The 12,712-nt window shown below is 41.9% G+C and overlaps 1 protein-coding gene across 1 annotated transcript in view; it reads right to left on the bottom strand.

Moving 5' to 3' along the window:
• The window catches only part of SORCS3 (sortilin related VPS10 domain containing receptor 3), an 831,591-nt gene that overhangs the window by 527,124 nt on the left and 291,755 nt on the right, over positions 1-12,712 (bottom strand). The window lies entirely within an intron of this gene.

Consider the following 12,712-nt stretch of genomic DNA (forward strand, 5'->3'; position numbering starts at 1 on the left):
TCCAGAGTCACAAGGAGCTGCAGTGGGAATTGAACCCAGTTCCCCAGAATCAGAGTCTGCTGCACTAACCACTAGGCTACTCCTCCACTAGCGATATTCCATGTAGAAGCCTGCCCTTGCAGATCAGCAATGCGGCCGCGCAGGCTTCTGTTTCTATGATTCTGACGTCCTGCACGTCAGATTCACAGAAACAGAAGCCTGCGCGGCCGTGTTGCTGATCTGCAAGGGCAGGCTTCTACATGGAATGCTGCTAGTCGAATAGCAACATTCCATCTAGAATCCCAATAGTAGCAACATTCCATGTAGAATCTCAAAGAGGGAAAGGGAACTGGGACTTGACTTATTGCCTTTCTGAGGTTTTTGCAACTACGGTACATTCAAAGCGGTTTACATATATTCAAGTACTTATTTTGTACCAGGGGCAATGGAGGGTTAAGTAACTTGCCCAGAGTCACAAGGAGCTGCAGTGGGAATCGAACTCAGTTCCCCAGCTGCACTAACCACTAGGCTACTCCTAGTGTAGCAGGGTAAAAGAACATTATAATGACAATTGTTTATTAAATAGAATTGGGATTTCTTTTTCCTCTGCTAGCAAGGACACCACATTGGCAATGGAAATGTTTCTTGATTCCATCACCGTGATGGAACCTGCACTCTTTTTAATTCTGTAGTAAAATGGTGTTCTTCCCTATAATAATAGTTTTAATCAGCCACTGATGTGGCTTCAGAGCTTTTTCTCCTTCTTAACTTGCAAAGACGTGGCTTAGCAAATAAAGGTGACAAAATTTGTGTTAAAGATACTTCATGTACAAGATAAACAGAAGTGAATGCGAAACCTTAACGATCTAATTACTGGGGTGGGGGGTTATATTTATTTGTAAGGAAATAATGCCTTCATGGCATTTCTATCCTTGCATCCAAGTTGTTCAATGCTCTTGCTTTGGCACTATTATTTGGACAGATTGGCATAAATTGACACAATGCTTATAAAACGATTCATAAACACAATGTTTTATTACTGAAGCTATGAAGCACGCTTTAGTTGCACCATCGCCCGAGGATGTTTGGGATGGGGAAGGGTATGCAGTTCCACAGGCTATACACATAAGCTGTGGATGATTCTCAGAGATAAAGGTAATTATTTCTAGGGCTTTTGATTGAGGTTTGTCAATCGTAAATTCAAGCATTTATTTTCAAGCAAATTGAGAGGTCCTTTTACTATGCCTCGGAACAAAGTGGCCTGCAGTAAGTGCGGGTGCATGTTTTTGGCACACGCCGGGCCAGTTTTTATCACGTTTTTTTTTTTTCAATGGGCTTGAAAAAGGGCCTGCAGTAAAACTGAAACCAACACATGCCTATTTACAGCCTGAGCCCTTATTGCTAGGGTTACCATATGTCCGGATTTACCTGGACATGTCCTCTTTTTGCCAATCTGCCCGTTTGTCCGGATTTCTGGACAAACGGGCAGGCTGGTGGGCGGGCCATCCTACAGTGCAAAGAAATATGATAACGAGAACGGGGAAAAGCCTCTGTGTCCACACCTCCACCCAATATATAATTTTATACGGTAGGAAGGAAAAATGTGAGTCAATTTTCTTCATCGGCATAAAAAACCCTTATCTCAATTCTCTTTTTGCTAAAACTTCACAGGGTTGTTTTGGTTTGTTTGATTTTTTGATATCCTCTTCTCTTCTTTGTTTATTTATCAATGTTTTTCTGCCACAAAACTAAATTGTAGGCATGTTTTGGCCCCTTCTTCTGGAACACTCTTCCTTTATATTTGAACACAAGAACAAGAGTTGACAAACTGGGTCAGTCCAAGGTGCATATATTTTCAAAAGAGAAAGCATCTCAAAAGCAGCACATAGCGCCAGATATTGCCATTTTAAAAACTCAGATTTGAGACGGTTTTCTCCACAGTTTGCCTAAATCACAAAAGGCACTTTTTTTGGGGGGGGGGGGGGGGGGAGTTGGGCAGGTTCAGAATTTGGACATTTTCCCGGAATAATGTAACAAGATAAAAACTTTTAGGGCAAAAATTGGGATGTTTATATCTGGACCTGTTTCAATCACGAACGACTAAGTCACATAAAGGTGTCGTAACGGACCAGTTGACCGCTGGAGGGATTAAAGCATGACCCACCCCCTTTATCTCCCTGTGGTCACATCCCCTCCCACTCCTAAAAGAAGTGACATTAACTACATATCAGGCTCTGTGACTAGAGAATGACACGGGGACAAAGTTTGTCCCCATCCCCGCCCTGTCCCCGTGGGTTCTGTCTCCGTCCCCACCACGTCCCTGCAGGTTCTGTCTCCATCCCCGCCCCGTCCCCGGAGGTTCTGTCCCTGTCCCCATCCCCGCGGTTACTGCGGGCCCCCGTTTCCATGCCATTCTCTATCTGTGACAGCTTCAGATATTATGGCCATTTGTATTAGAGCAGCAAGCTGGTATCAGGAGTAGACTAGTGGTCACTGGGGTGGAATGCAGAGAAAGGGACCAAGGTTTGTTACATTTGTACCCTGCGCTTTCCCACTCATGGCAGGCTCAATGCGGCGGGCAATGGAGGGTTAAGTGACTTGCCCAGAGGTTCATATCCCACTGTAACTAGTACATTTGTGGTGAAAATTGTGAGACTTCCAAAACCCTCAAAGTATCAACTGTACCTATAGGTAGGTGACACCTGCAGATCTCAGGGCTTTTGTAGTTAGGTACAGTAGTAAGCTCACAATACAAAATAAGAGCGTTGAGGTAGGATTTGTACCTGGGTCCCTTTACGTGAAGTCCACTGCACTGACCACTAGGCTGCCCCTCTGCTCTGCTGCTCCCCAGTATCTCTCCACACTCGTCCTTCCCTACACCCCTTCCCGTGCACTCCGCTCCATGGATAAATCCTTCTTATCTGTTCCCTTCTCCACTACTGCCAACTCCAGACTTCGCGCCTTCTGTCTCGCTGCACCCTACGCCTGCAATAAACTTCCTGAGCCCCTACGTCTTGCCCCATCCTTGGCCACCTTTAAATCTAGACTGAAAGCCCACCTCTTTAACATTGCTTTTGACTCGTAACCACTTGTAACCACTTGCCTCCACCTACCCTCCTCTCTTCCTTCTCGTTCACATTAATTGATTTGATTTGCTTCTATGTTTGTGCAGCGCTGCGTACGCCTTGTAGCGCTATAGAAATGCTAAATAGTAGTAGTAGTAGTCTCAAGGAGTATCAACATTCCATGTAGAACCCCAAAGAATAGCAAGATTCTGGAATCCTAAAGAGTGACAAGATTCCATGCAGAATCTCAAAGAGTAGCAACATTCCATGTAGAACCCCAAAGAATAGCAAGATTCTGGAATCGTAAAGAGTGACAAGATTCCATGCAAAATTCGTAACCACTTGTAACCACTCGCCTCCACCTACCCTCCTCTCCTCCTCCCTGTACACATTAATTGATTTGATTTGCTTACTTTATTTCTTGTCTATTAGATTGTAAGCTTTTTGAGCAGGGACTGTCTTTCTTCTATGTTTGTGCAGCGCTGCGTACGCCTTGTAGCGCTATAGAAATGCTAAATAGTAGTAGTAGTAGTAGTAGGATGTTTCTTTGGCCAGTTTACTAGAAATGGTGCCACACAGCCATCCATATAGCTTCTTTTTGTATATTTTTCTCCAGGATTTTTTTTTAACTGGTACCTAAAGAAGTATATACTAAGAACAAAAACATCTGGAAATTAGAGATTTTTGAAAACAAAAAAAATAAGACATTTTCTGGTTCGAAAAATGACTATGTTTTACTGCTCATCTTTACACTTCTGTACAACACCAGATAAATGTTAAAATAAACACAGCCGAGAATGCTGGCAGTTTTGATATTCATTTAGATTGGGCCATTGTTTTAAAGAGTGCTTCCTCAAGTGCACCGTTGCCTTAAAATCATGCCAAAAATACAATCTACTCTAATCTGCCCAGTAGGCCGTGTCCATTACTCAAAACCCATTTGGAATGATAGGCCCTAACAGGAAAATACTGCATGCCAAACAGAACACTTCTGAGAAACCAAAAATAATGGAATGAAAGCTTTTCAATTTTAAAATGCAAGATAAAAGAAATTCTTTTTGACAGCCTTAAATGGCAGATGGATGCCGACCAACAGATACAGTATAAGAGCAAGCAGGAAGCTTGCCATTTAAACATGATATGTGTGTGTGGAAGAAGGAAGAGGGCTAGATCCTACATTTTCCAGGAAGAGTACAGGCAATTATAGATACATAGTAAATGAAATGACGGCAGATAAAGACCTGTACGGTCCGTCCAGTCTGCTCAACAAGATAAGCTCTTTTTACATGATATGTGATACTTTATATGTATACGCGAGTTTGATTTTTCCTTGCCATTCTCAGAGCACAGACCGTAGAAGTCTGCCTTAAAGGTGTGACACTTTCAGAGTTAGAGGTGTAGATGTCCCTGATTTCAGGCTATTATGAGCGTTCTCTGAAGAAATTGCTTTTCTATGATACCTCTCAGCAACGCAGGTATGGACTGCAACATTTTTAAAAAGGAATTGATCCATGAAAAATGTGGTACTTTCACAATACAATCTAAAAAAAAAAGTGTTTGCTATGGAAATTGTGAAATAGTTGGGGAGGGGGGAGGAAATCTAAGAGAATCAGAATCGAAATGTCAGCAGTATGAAATAAAATTGACTTCATCTTCCACTCATTTAATTGAGTTTTCAACATAAGTTTAAAGGACTAGGGGTCCTTTTAGTAAGCTGCGGTAAAAAGTGGCCTGCGGTAGCGTAGGCGCGGGTTTTTTGGCACGCACAGAATTATTTTTCAGCATGCCTGTAAAAAAAGGCCTCTTTTTTTTTTTTCCTGAAAATGGACGTGCGGCAAAATCAAAATTGCCACATGTTCATTTTGGGTCTCTGACCTTACTACCAGCCGTAGACCTAGCGGTAAAGAATTTGGGAGGTAAGGACCTACGCGTGTCAGGTGCCACTTGGTGCGCAATCGCTACGCGTGTCCAAAAATAAAAAAATTATTTTACAGACACGCGTAGCGGACACGCGCCAAAAATGAAATTACCGCAAGAGCTACGTGGTAGCAGAGGCGTAGCCAGACACCCAATTTTGGGTGGGCCTGGGCCCAAGATGGGTGAACAGAAGAACTGCGCCTTGTCCCACAAGTGATTTGGTTTCTCCCTCTCTCGCCTGCACGCCATATGGTCTCTCAAAAATCCCCCTTCCCCCACCTTTTAAATAGCAGATTTTCACCGGCAGTGAGCAGCAACTAATACACACTGCTTATGTTGGCCCCACGGCCTTCCCTCTGGTGCAATTTCCTGTTTCTACATAGGCGGGAATACATCAGAGGGAAGGCTGTAGGGCCAGTGAGAACAGTATGTATCAGTCACTGCTTGCTGCAGGCAAAGATCTGCTATTTATAAAGTATGCAGGAGGGACAGTTCTTGGGAGTTTTCGGCTGGTGGGGCTTGAGGATCCCTGCCAGCCACATCAGAGGTGTGCTGCTGCTACTGGGTGGGCTGGAGCCCAAAGTGGGTGGCCCTGGGCCCGCCACTGCGTGGTAGTCGGGCAGTAAGTCCATTCTGGCACGCGTTGGGTGCGCGTAGGCACCTATACGGCTTAGTAAAAGGGACCCTAGCTGACCAGCCCCTGACTGCTAGATTCCCACTGAAATTACAGATCCTCAGTGACTAGTGTCTTGTAATTTATTTTATTTTTGTTACATTTGTACCCCGCGCTTTCCCACTCATGGCAGGCTCAATGCAGCTTACATATACAGGTACTTATGTGTACCTGGGGCAATGGAGGGTTAAGTGACTTGCCCAGAGTCACAAGGAGCTGCCTGTGCCTGAAGTGGGAATCAAACTCAGTTCCTCAGGACCAGAGTCCACCACCCTAACCACTAGGCCACTCCTCCACTGTTGCTACTATTTGAGATTCTACATGGAATGTTGCTATTCCACTAGCAACATTCCATGTAGAAGTCGGCCCTTGCAGATCACCAATGTGGCTGCGCAGGCTTCTGCTTCTGTGAGTCTGACGTCCTGCACGTACGTGCAGGACGTCAAACTCACAGAAACAGACAGCCTTCTACATGGAATGTTGCTAGTGGAATAGCACTAGTCAATCGGCAAAAATGATTTTATATATATTAAAACCAGATTTATTCTATAGCTCAAAACAGTATATAGTAATCCAGTTTCAAAATCTTTCTAACCTCTTAATTATTAGTATATACAGCATTAATAGCATAGATACTCCATCCAAAAATTTAAACATATAGTTATTTTTGAACCTCAGTGATGTAGATCGTCCTTTTAAATGTAGGAACCATATGATCTTCGAGATCAGAGTATAAGAACAAGAACGCAAAAAACTCAACTGAGGCAACAACAACAGCAGCTACGAGGACAAAATAGATCGGGGGACTACAGAGGACGAAGAATACGGAAGCAATAGTGAATATATCATCGTTTCATTTTTCAGAGGATCAATTGGATGTTCTAAATCTCGGTTTAGGTTTTGTGCCGACTACTCGTCATGATCCTTTTCATTTGCGAGTGGCTTTATATAAGTTTTTTAGAAAGTTACAATGTAAAATTTTTTTCATGGATCAATTATCAGCTCCAGATATTTCAATTGTAAAACCATCTTCGAAATGGTACCCACCGGGACCTATTAATCCGGTAGTACTTACGTTTAAAAATCTGATACTTCGAGAATTGGACGAATTAGAGTGTTCGTCAAGTTCAGCTGACTTTAAAACGAATATGACGATGAGACAATGGATGGCTCTGGACAGTCTAATAAATGAACCTTCCATCATTGTTACAAGAGCTGATAAAGGAGGTGCTACAGTTGTATGGGATAAGATTCAATATATGGAGGAAGCTAAAAATCAATTGACTGATTTGAGCTCCTATGAACTACTGCTTCAGGACCCTTTAAATGATCTAGAAAATGAAGTAAAAGAATTGGTCTCGCAAGCCATGAAAATTAATATGCTCACGGCTAGAGAAGGAAGATTTCTAATTGAAGAATTTCCTCAAACTCCAAAGATTTACTTTTTACCGAAAATTCATAAACGTCTGTCTACACCTCCAGGACGCCCTATAGTATCCACTAAATCATCGATTCTGGAACCTCTGTCTATTTTTATAGACTGTTTTTTGAAGGAACGTGTGAGGAAAATGGATTCATATATTAGAGACTCTTCTCATTTTCTTACACAGTTGGAAGATATATCTGAAGTATCGAAGGTCACCTATTTGGTTACTCTAGATATTATATCTCTTTATACCAAGATTCCGCAGAATGGTGCTTTAAGAACTATTAAAGAGATTTTAGAAGCACGTCCGGAGGGTCAAAGAATCTCTACAGAGTTTATTATGAATTTGGCAGAATTGGTTATCTGTAAAAACTATTTTTGGTTTAATAAACAGTTTTACCTTCAAACCCAGGGAGTAGCGATGGGAGCAATGCTAGCCCCCTCTGTAGCTACTCTTTATATTGAAAAAATGGAAGTAGAAGCCATCTATATATCTCCATTTTTTTAAATCTGTGAAATTTTGGAGAAGATTCCTGGATGATATTTTCTTTTTGTGGATGGGATCGAAATGTGAATTATTGAAGTTTTTGGACTGGCTCAACAATATAAACTCTCATATTTCGTTTACTATGACTATGAATGAAACAGCTATTGAATTTCTGGACTTGCTAGTTTCTAAAGAAGGAGAAAGATTATCTACATCATTATATCAAAAACCTATTAGTAGAAACACTCTTCTTCGTTTTAATAGTTTTCACCCTTATCATCTGAAGTTTAATCTCCCTATTAGCCAATTTCTACGTGTTAGACGAGTTTGTTCTTCTTTAAATGAATTTAAGAAACAGGCTAAGGAGTTGAAAGATAGGTTTTTGACAAGAGGTTACCCAAAAGTGGCAATAAAAAGGGCTTATACTAGAGCTAGATTTGCTCAGAGATCACTGTTGCTGCAAGAAACTTCGAAACTAGAAGAAGATTGTCTCACTTGTATTTTACCTTTCACGGAGATAAGTCAGAAAATTACTAAAGTGATTAAGGATCACTGGCATATTATGCAGCTATATTCATGTTTTGAGGATTTACCAATGATTTCGTATACCAGGGGTAAAACTCTGGCAGAACGCCTTAGCAGAAATAGATTTGATACAAAAAACTCTACAGTGAATATGCAGGGTAAGCAAACTATTTGTGGCCACTGTCAATGGTGTCCTCGAGCGTTAGTGGAGGAGAACTGGAAGGTACCAAATAGAGATAAAATTATGAAGTGTAGACTGAATACCAACTGTGACAGTAAGAATGTCATCTATGCAATTTTATGCCCTTGTGATTTAGTGTATATTGGCAGGACTTCTAGATCCATAAAAACGCGACTAAATGAACACAAATCGAAAATCTCTACTCAAAATTTACAGGCTCCCTTGGTAGATCACTGGCTTCAGAAAAAACATACTTGGGAGGACATTAAATGGAGAATTATTGAATGTTTGGACTATCGGGAGGAGGGTGGGTCGATTAAAAAACTGTTGAACTATAGAGAGCAATTTAACATCTTTTTGTTTCAAACAGTAGTACCAATGGGATTAAATATTGAAATCGAATGGACTTCACTAACTTAAAAAATTCCCCCTTAACCACCGGTAGCGTGATTAGATCTTTCGGCTGCCGGTGGAACGCCTTGGGGGGCGGGGCCTGCAATTTTGTAACATTGGAGAAACGTCATTACGTATACCCTATTTAATTAGTTTGGAAAAAAGCGGGCGCCATCTTGGCCAATAACTTTTGCCTAGCTGACGCTAAGATAAGCACGGGGTGAGTGTGTTTGGTTGGTTAAAATTGAATATATGCTAGATACTTTTTATGTAGAAGTACATCAAAATTGGGTAATGGTTTAAATAACTGTTTATTTGTATTTTAGGGGAATGTCCTTGAGACAGCCTATTATGGGCGAAACGTGCACGTCGGACGTTTGATCCCCTGGGTCCGACAAAATCATTAAATTAAGATAAGTTTTTGCAGTAAATATATTTATAGAAATACTTGAAAATGAGAAAGGGAAGAAATAAGAACCTATGAAGAATTGGATGTTCTTTTCAATCGTTCCTACATTTAAAAGGACGATCTACATCACTGAGGTTCAAAAATAACTATATGTTTAAATTTTTGGATGGAGTATCTATGCTATTAATGCTGTATATACTAATAATTAAGAGGTTAGAAAGATTTTGAAACTGGATTACTATATACTGTTTTGAGCTAGTGGAATAGCAACACTCCATGTAGAATCTCCAATAGTATCTATTTTATTTTTGTTACATTTGTACCCCGTGCTTTCCCACTCATGGCAGGCTCAATGCGGCTTACATGGGGCAATGGAGGGTTAAGTGACTTGCCCAGAGTCCAAGGAGCTGCCTGTGCCTGAAGTGGGAATGGAACCCAGTTCCCCAGGACCAGAGTCCATCACCCTAACCACTAGGCCACTCCTCAGTGTGTAACACTGAGTGGCTCACTAGGAAAAGATTGTTTCCTGTAATTTGAATCTCCCAGGTCACAGAAGCAAAACTTTGCAGAAAAGCAGGGAGCAGACCTCCACTTTAGATTACAGGAATAGCTTAGCAGTTATAGCAACAAGCTGAGAACTGGGGAAGCCAGAGTTTAAAGTACTCTTTCCCCACTGATTCTTCTTGTGACCTGGGGTCAATCATTTCACACCTCATTGTTCTACATGCAACTTTTATGCCTCTTTGAGTAGGAAAATAACTATGATGCTTGAATTGTAAATTAATTTGAGCCCAGAGTAGGAAAGGTCAAGTAAACTGATCTAAAAATTATAAGATACTTTACTTGCTGCTGTTTACTGCGGCTACCTACTTTCCTCCTCATTCAGGAGAGGATCACAATATGCAGTTTTTTGCAGGTGCACTGAAAAATGGATCTGCGCGTATCCAAAACCCACGTCTACACTACCTCAGGCCATTTATCAGCGCACCTTAGTCAAAACACCCCTTATATTGGAAGTGAAAGCTATAGGGTGCTAGCGCAAACAGACCAAAAGAGGGATGTTATTCAGATCTGAGTTATGTTTGGTAATATTGAGGGGCATAATCGAACGGGGGCGCCCATCTATAAGGGCGCCCATCTCTAAGGACGGCCCCGTAAAGGGGCATCCTCGACTGTATTATCGAAACAAGATGGGCGGACAACTTTCGCTTCGATAACACGGTCGGGGACGGCCAAATCTCAACATTTGGGTTGACCTTAGAGATGGCCGCCCTTAGAGATGGCCGACATTGGTTTTCGCCAATAATGGAAACTAGGGACGCCCATCTCAAAACCGGCCAAATCCAAGCCATTTGGTCATGGGAGGAGCCAGCATTTGTAGTGCACTGGTCCCCCTCACATGCCAGGACACCAACCGGGCACCCTAGGGAGCACTGCAGTGGACTTCACAAATTGCTCCCAGGTGCATAACTCCCTTACCTTTTGTGCTGAGCCCCCCAAATCCCCCCAAACCCACTACCCACAACTGTACAACACTACCATAGCCCTTAAAGGGTAATGGGGGGCACCTAGATGTGGGTACAGTGGGTTTCGGGTGGGTTTTGGAGGGCTACCATTTACCACCACAAGTGTAACAGGTAGAGAGGGGGATAGGCCTGGGTCCACCTGCCTGAAGTGCACTGCAGTACCCACTAAAAACTGCTCCAGGGACCTGCATAGTGCTGTGATGGAGCTGGGTATGACATCTGAGGCTGGCATAGAGGCTGGCAAAAAAATGTTCTTTTTAATTTGTTTTTTTGGGTGGGAGGGTGTTGGTGACCACTGGGGGAGTAAGGGGAGGTGATCCCTGGTTCGCTCCAGTGGTCATCTGGTCAGTTCGGGCACCTTTTCAAGGCTTAGTCATGAACAAAAAGGGACCAAGTAAAGTCGGCCAAACGCTCATCAGGGACGCCCTTCTTTTTTCCATTATTGGCCGAGGACGGCCATCTCTTAACTACGCCTCTGCCCCGCCTTCGGTACACTGCCAATATGCCCCCTTGAACTTTGGCCGTCCCTGCGATGGAAAGCAGTTGAGGACGGCCAAAATCGGCTTTCGATTATACCGATTTGGGCGCCCTTAGGAGCAGGACGCCCATCTCCCGATTTGTGTCGGAAGATGGGCGCTCTTCTCCTTCGAAAATAAGCTGGATTCTCTCACTCTCAGGCTGATAACCTCCCAGTTCTTACCATGCCCTTCTCAAAGCATGACCACTAAATTTTCCTGCATACCAATAATGACAAAGAGGTTCTGCTAGCCCACGTTAACCATGTTATTCTTCCCCACTTCTAAGTGTTGAGGATTCTGCCATGTCACGGCAAGATTTTAGAATCTTTCTACAGAAAAATGCTTCAGATGAGAATTAAATACCTAAATATGTTTATGTTACAGGAGAGACAGAATGTGATACATGTAATTAAGCATCTCATATGTATAAAATGTACAAAAAGCAAACATTTCAGTGGAAAAGGAATTCTGGAAAAAGAGGTCATGGTATAAAGCTCAAAAGGAGAAGCAAAATTAGAAAATGTTCCTTCACAGCAAGGATGGTGGATAAATGAATCATCATAGGGGAAGTGATGAGAGGATAAACAGTGAACTGATTTAAAAAAACAAATCCTGGGACAAACACATAGGAACTTGACTTGTGAAGAAGCAAATGGAAAGCTATGAATGACACTGGCAGTGAAACGTGGAAGATGTGTGAAGCTATAATCTTAATAGAAAATGGAAATGTAACATTTGCCTTTAGCTTCTGATTCCTTCAAATGTCTGTGTTTTATCTTCTAAGTCTTAAGTTTCTCTCAACTTTTTGCAAAATACCGAGCTGATGTCATCAGTGTATCCGTGAAAGTCTCTTCTATCGATTGCAACTACACCCAGCACAAAGCTATAAAATAAAAACTGAGCTAATTTCAGCATTGAATGGATCCGCAACATAAAGATTAGGAATACTTTACAAAATGTCAATTTCTTAAGCACCCTCCGGAGATATCCATCTATCATTTGAACACTCAAACTCTCTGGTTGCAGAGGACAAGAAAGTCAACGAAGAATTTGAAATATCAACATTTATACAGACAAAAAAAAGGTTTTCAAAGAAACAGCAGACCTTTACTTCCTGAAATTCCAATTGCATCCAAGCGAATAACTAACTAGAAAGTCCCAAGGGACCGATGCCAAGAGGATTTCATCAAAATCTAGTGGCAACTGCCAAGTTTTCTCCAAGGATTACCAGCAAACTGCACTTGGCAAGAGAGAAGAGTTCCGTTTTTCTTTAAGCTGTTGGGAAGTCTCGATACAGTATGCTCAAGCATCAGTAATAGGTACATGTTTTCTTGTGTTTAGTAAATATTTGGACTAACACATGGTTAGTATACTGAGGGAAGTATCATGATTGCTTCTTTGTTGTCTGTAAAACAATGCAAAGAATAAACAGCATCTAAATCTGAAGCACTGGCTCAGTGTGCATTCAAGTGAAATCATCTCCTTGCAAATGAGCTATATTTAAATGCATCAATCAACTAAAAAAAGGAAACCTAAAGGCTCCCAGTGTGCACATCATTTGAACTGAATCTGACGTAAGGGCAGTGCAAAACGACAATGTCCTATCCGTGGAC

The sequence above is a fragment of the Microcaecilia unicolor genome, chromosome 5 (genome assembly GCF_901765095.1).
Source record: "Microcaecilia unicolor chromosome 5, aMicUni1.1, whole genome shotgun sequence".
Classification (NCBI taxonomy): domain Eukaryota; kingdom Metazoa; phylum Chordata; class Amphibia; order Gymnophiona; family Siphonopidae; genus Microcaecilia; species Microcaecilia unicolor.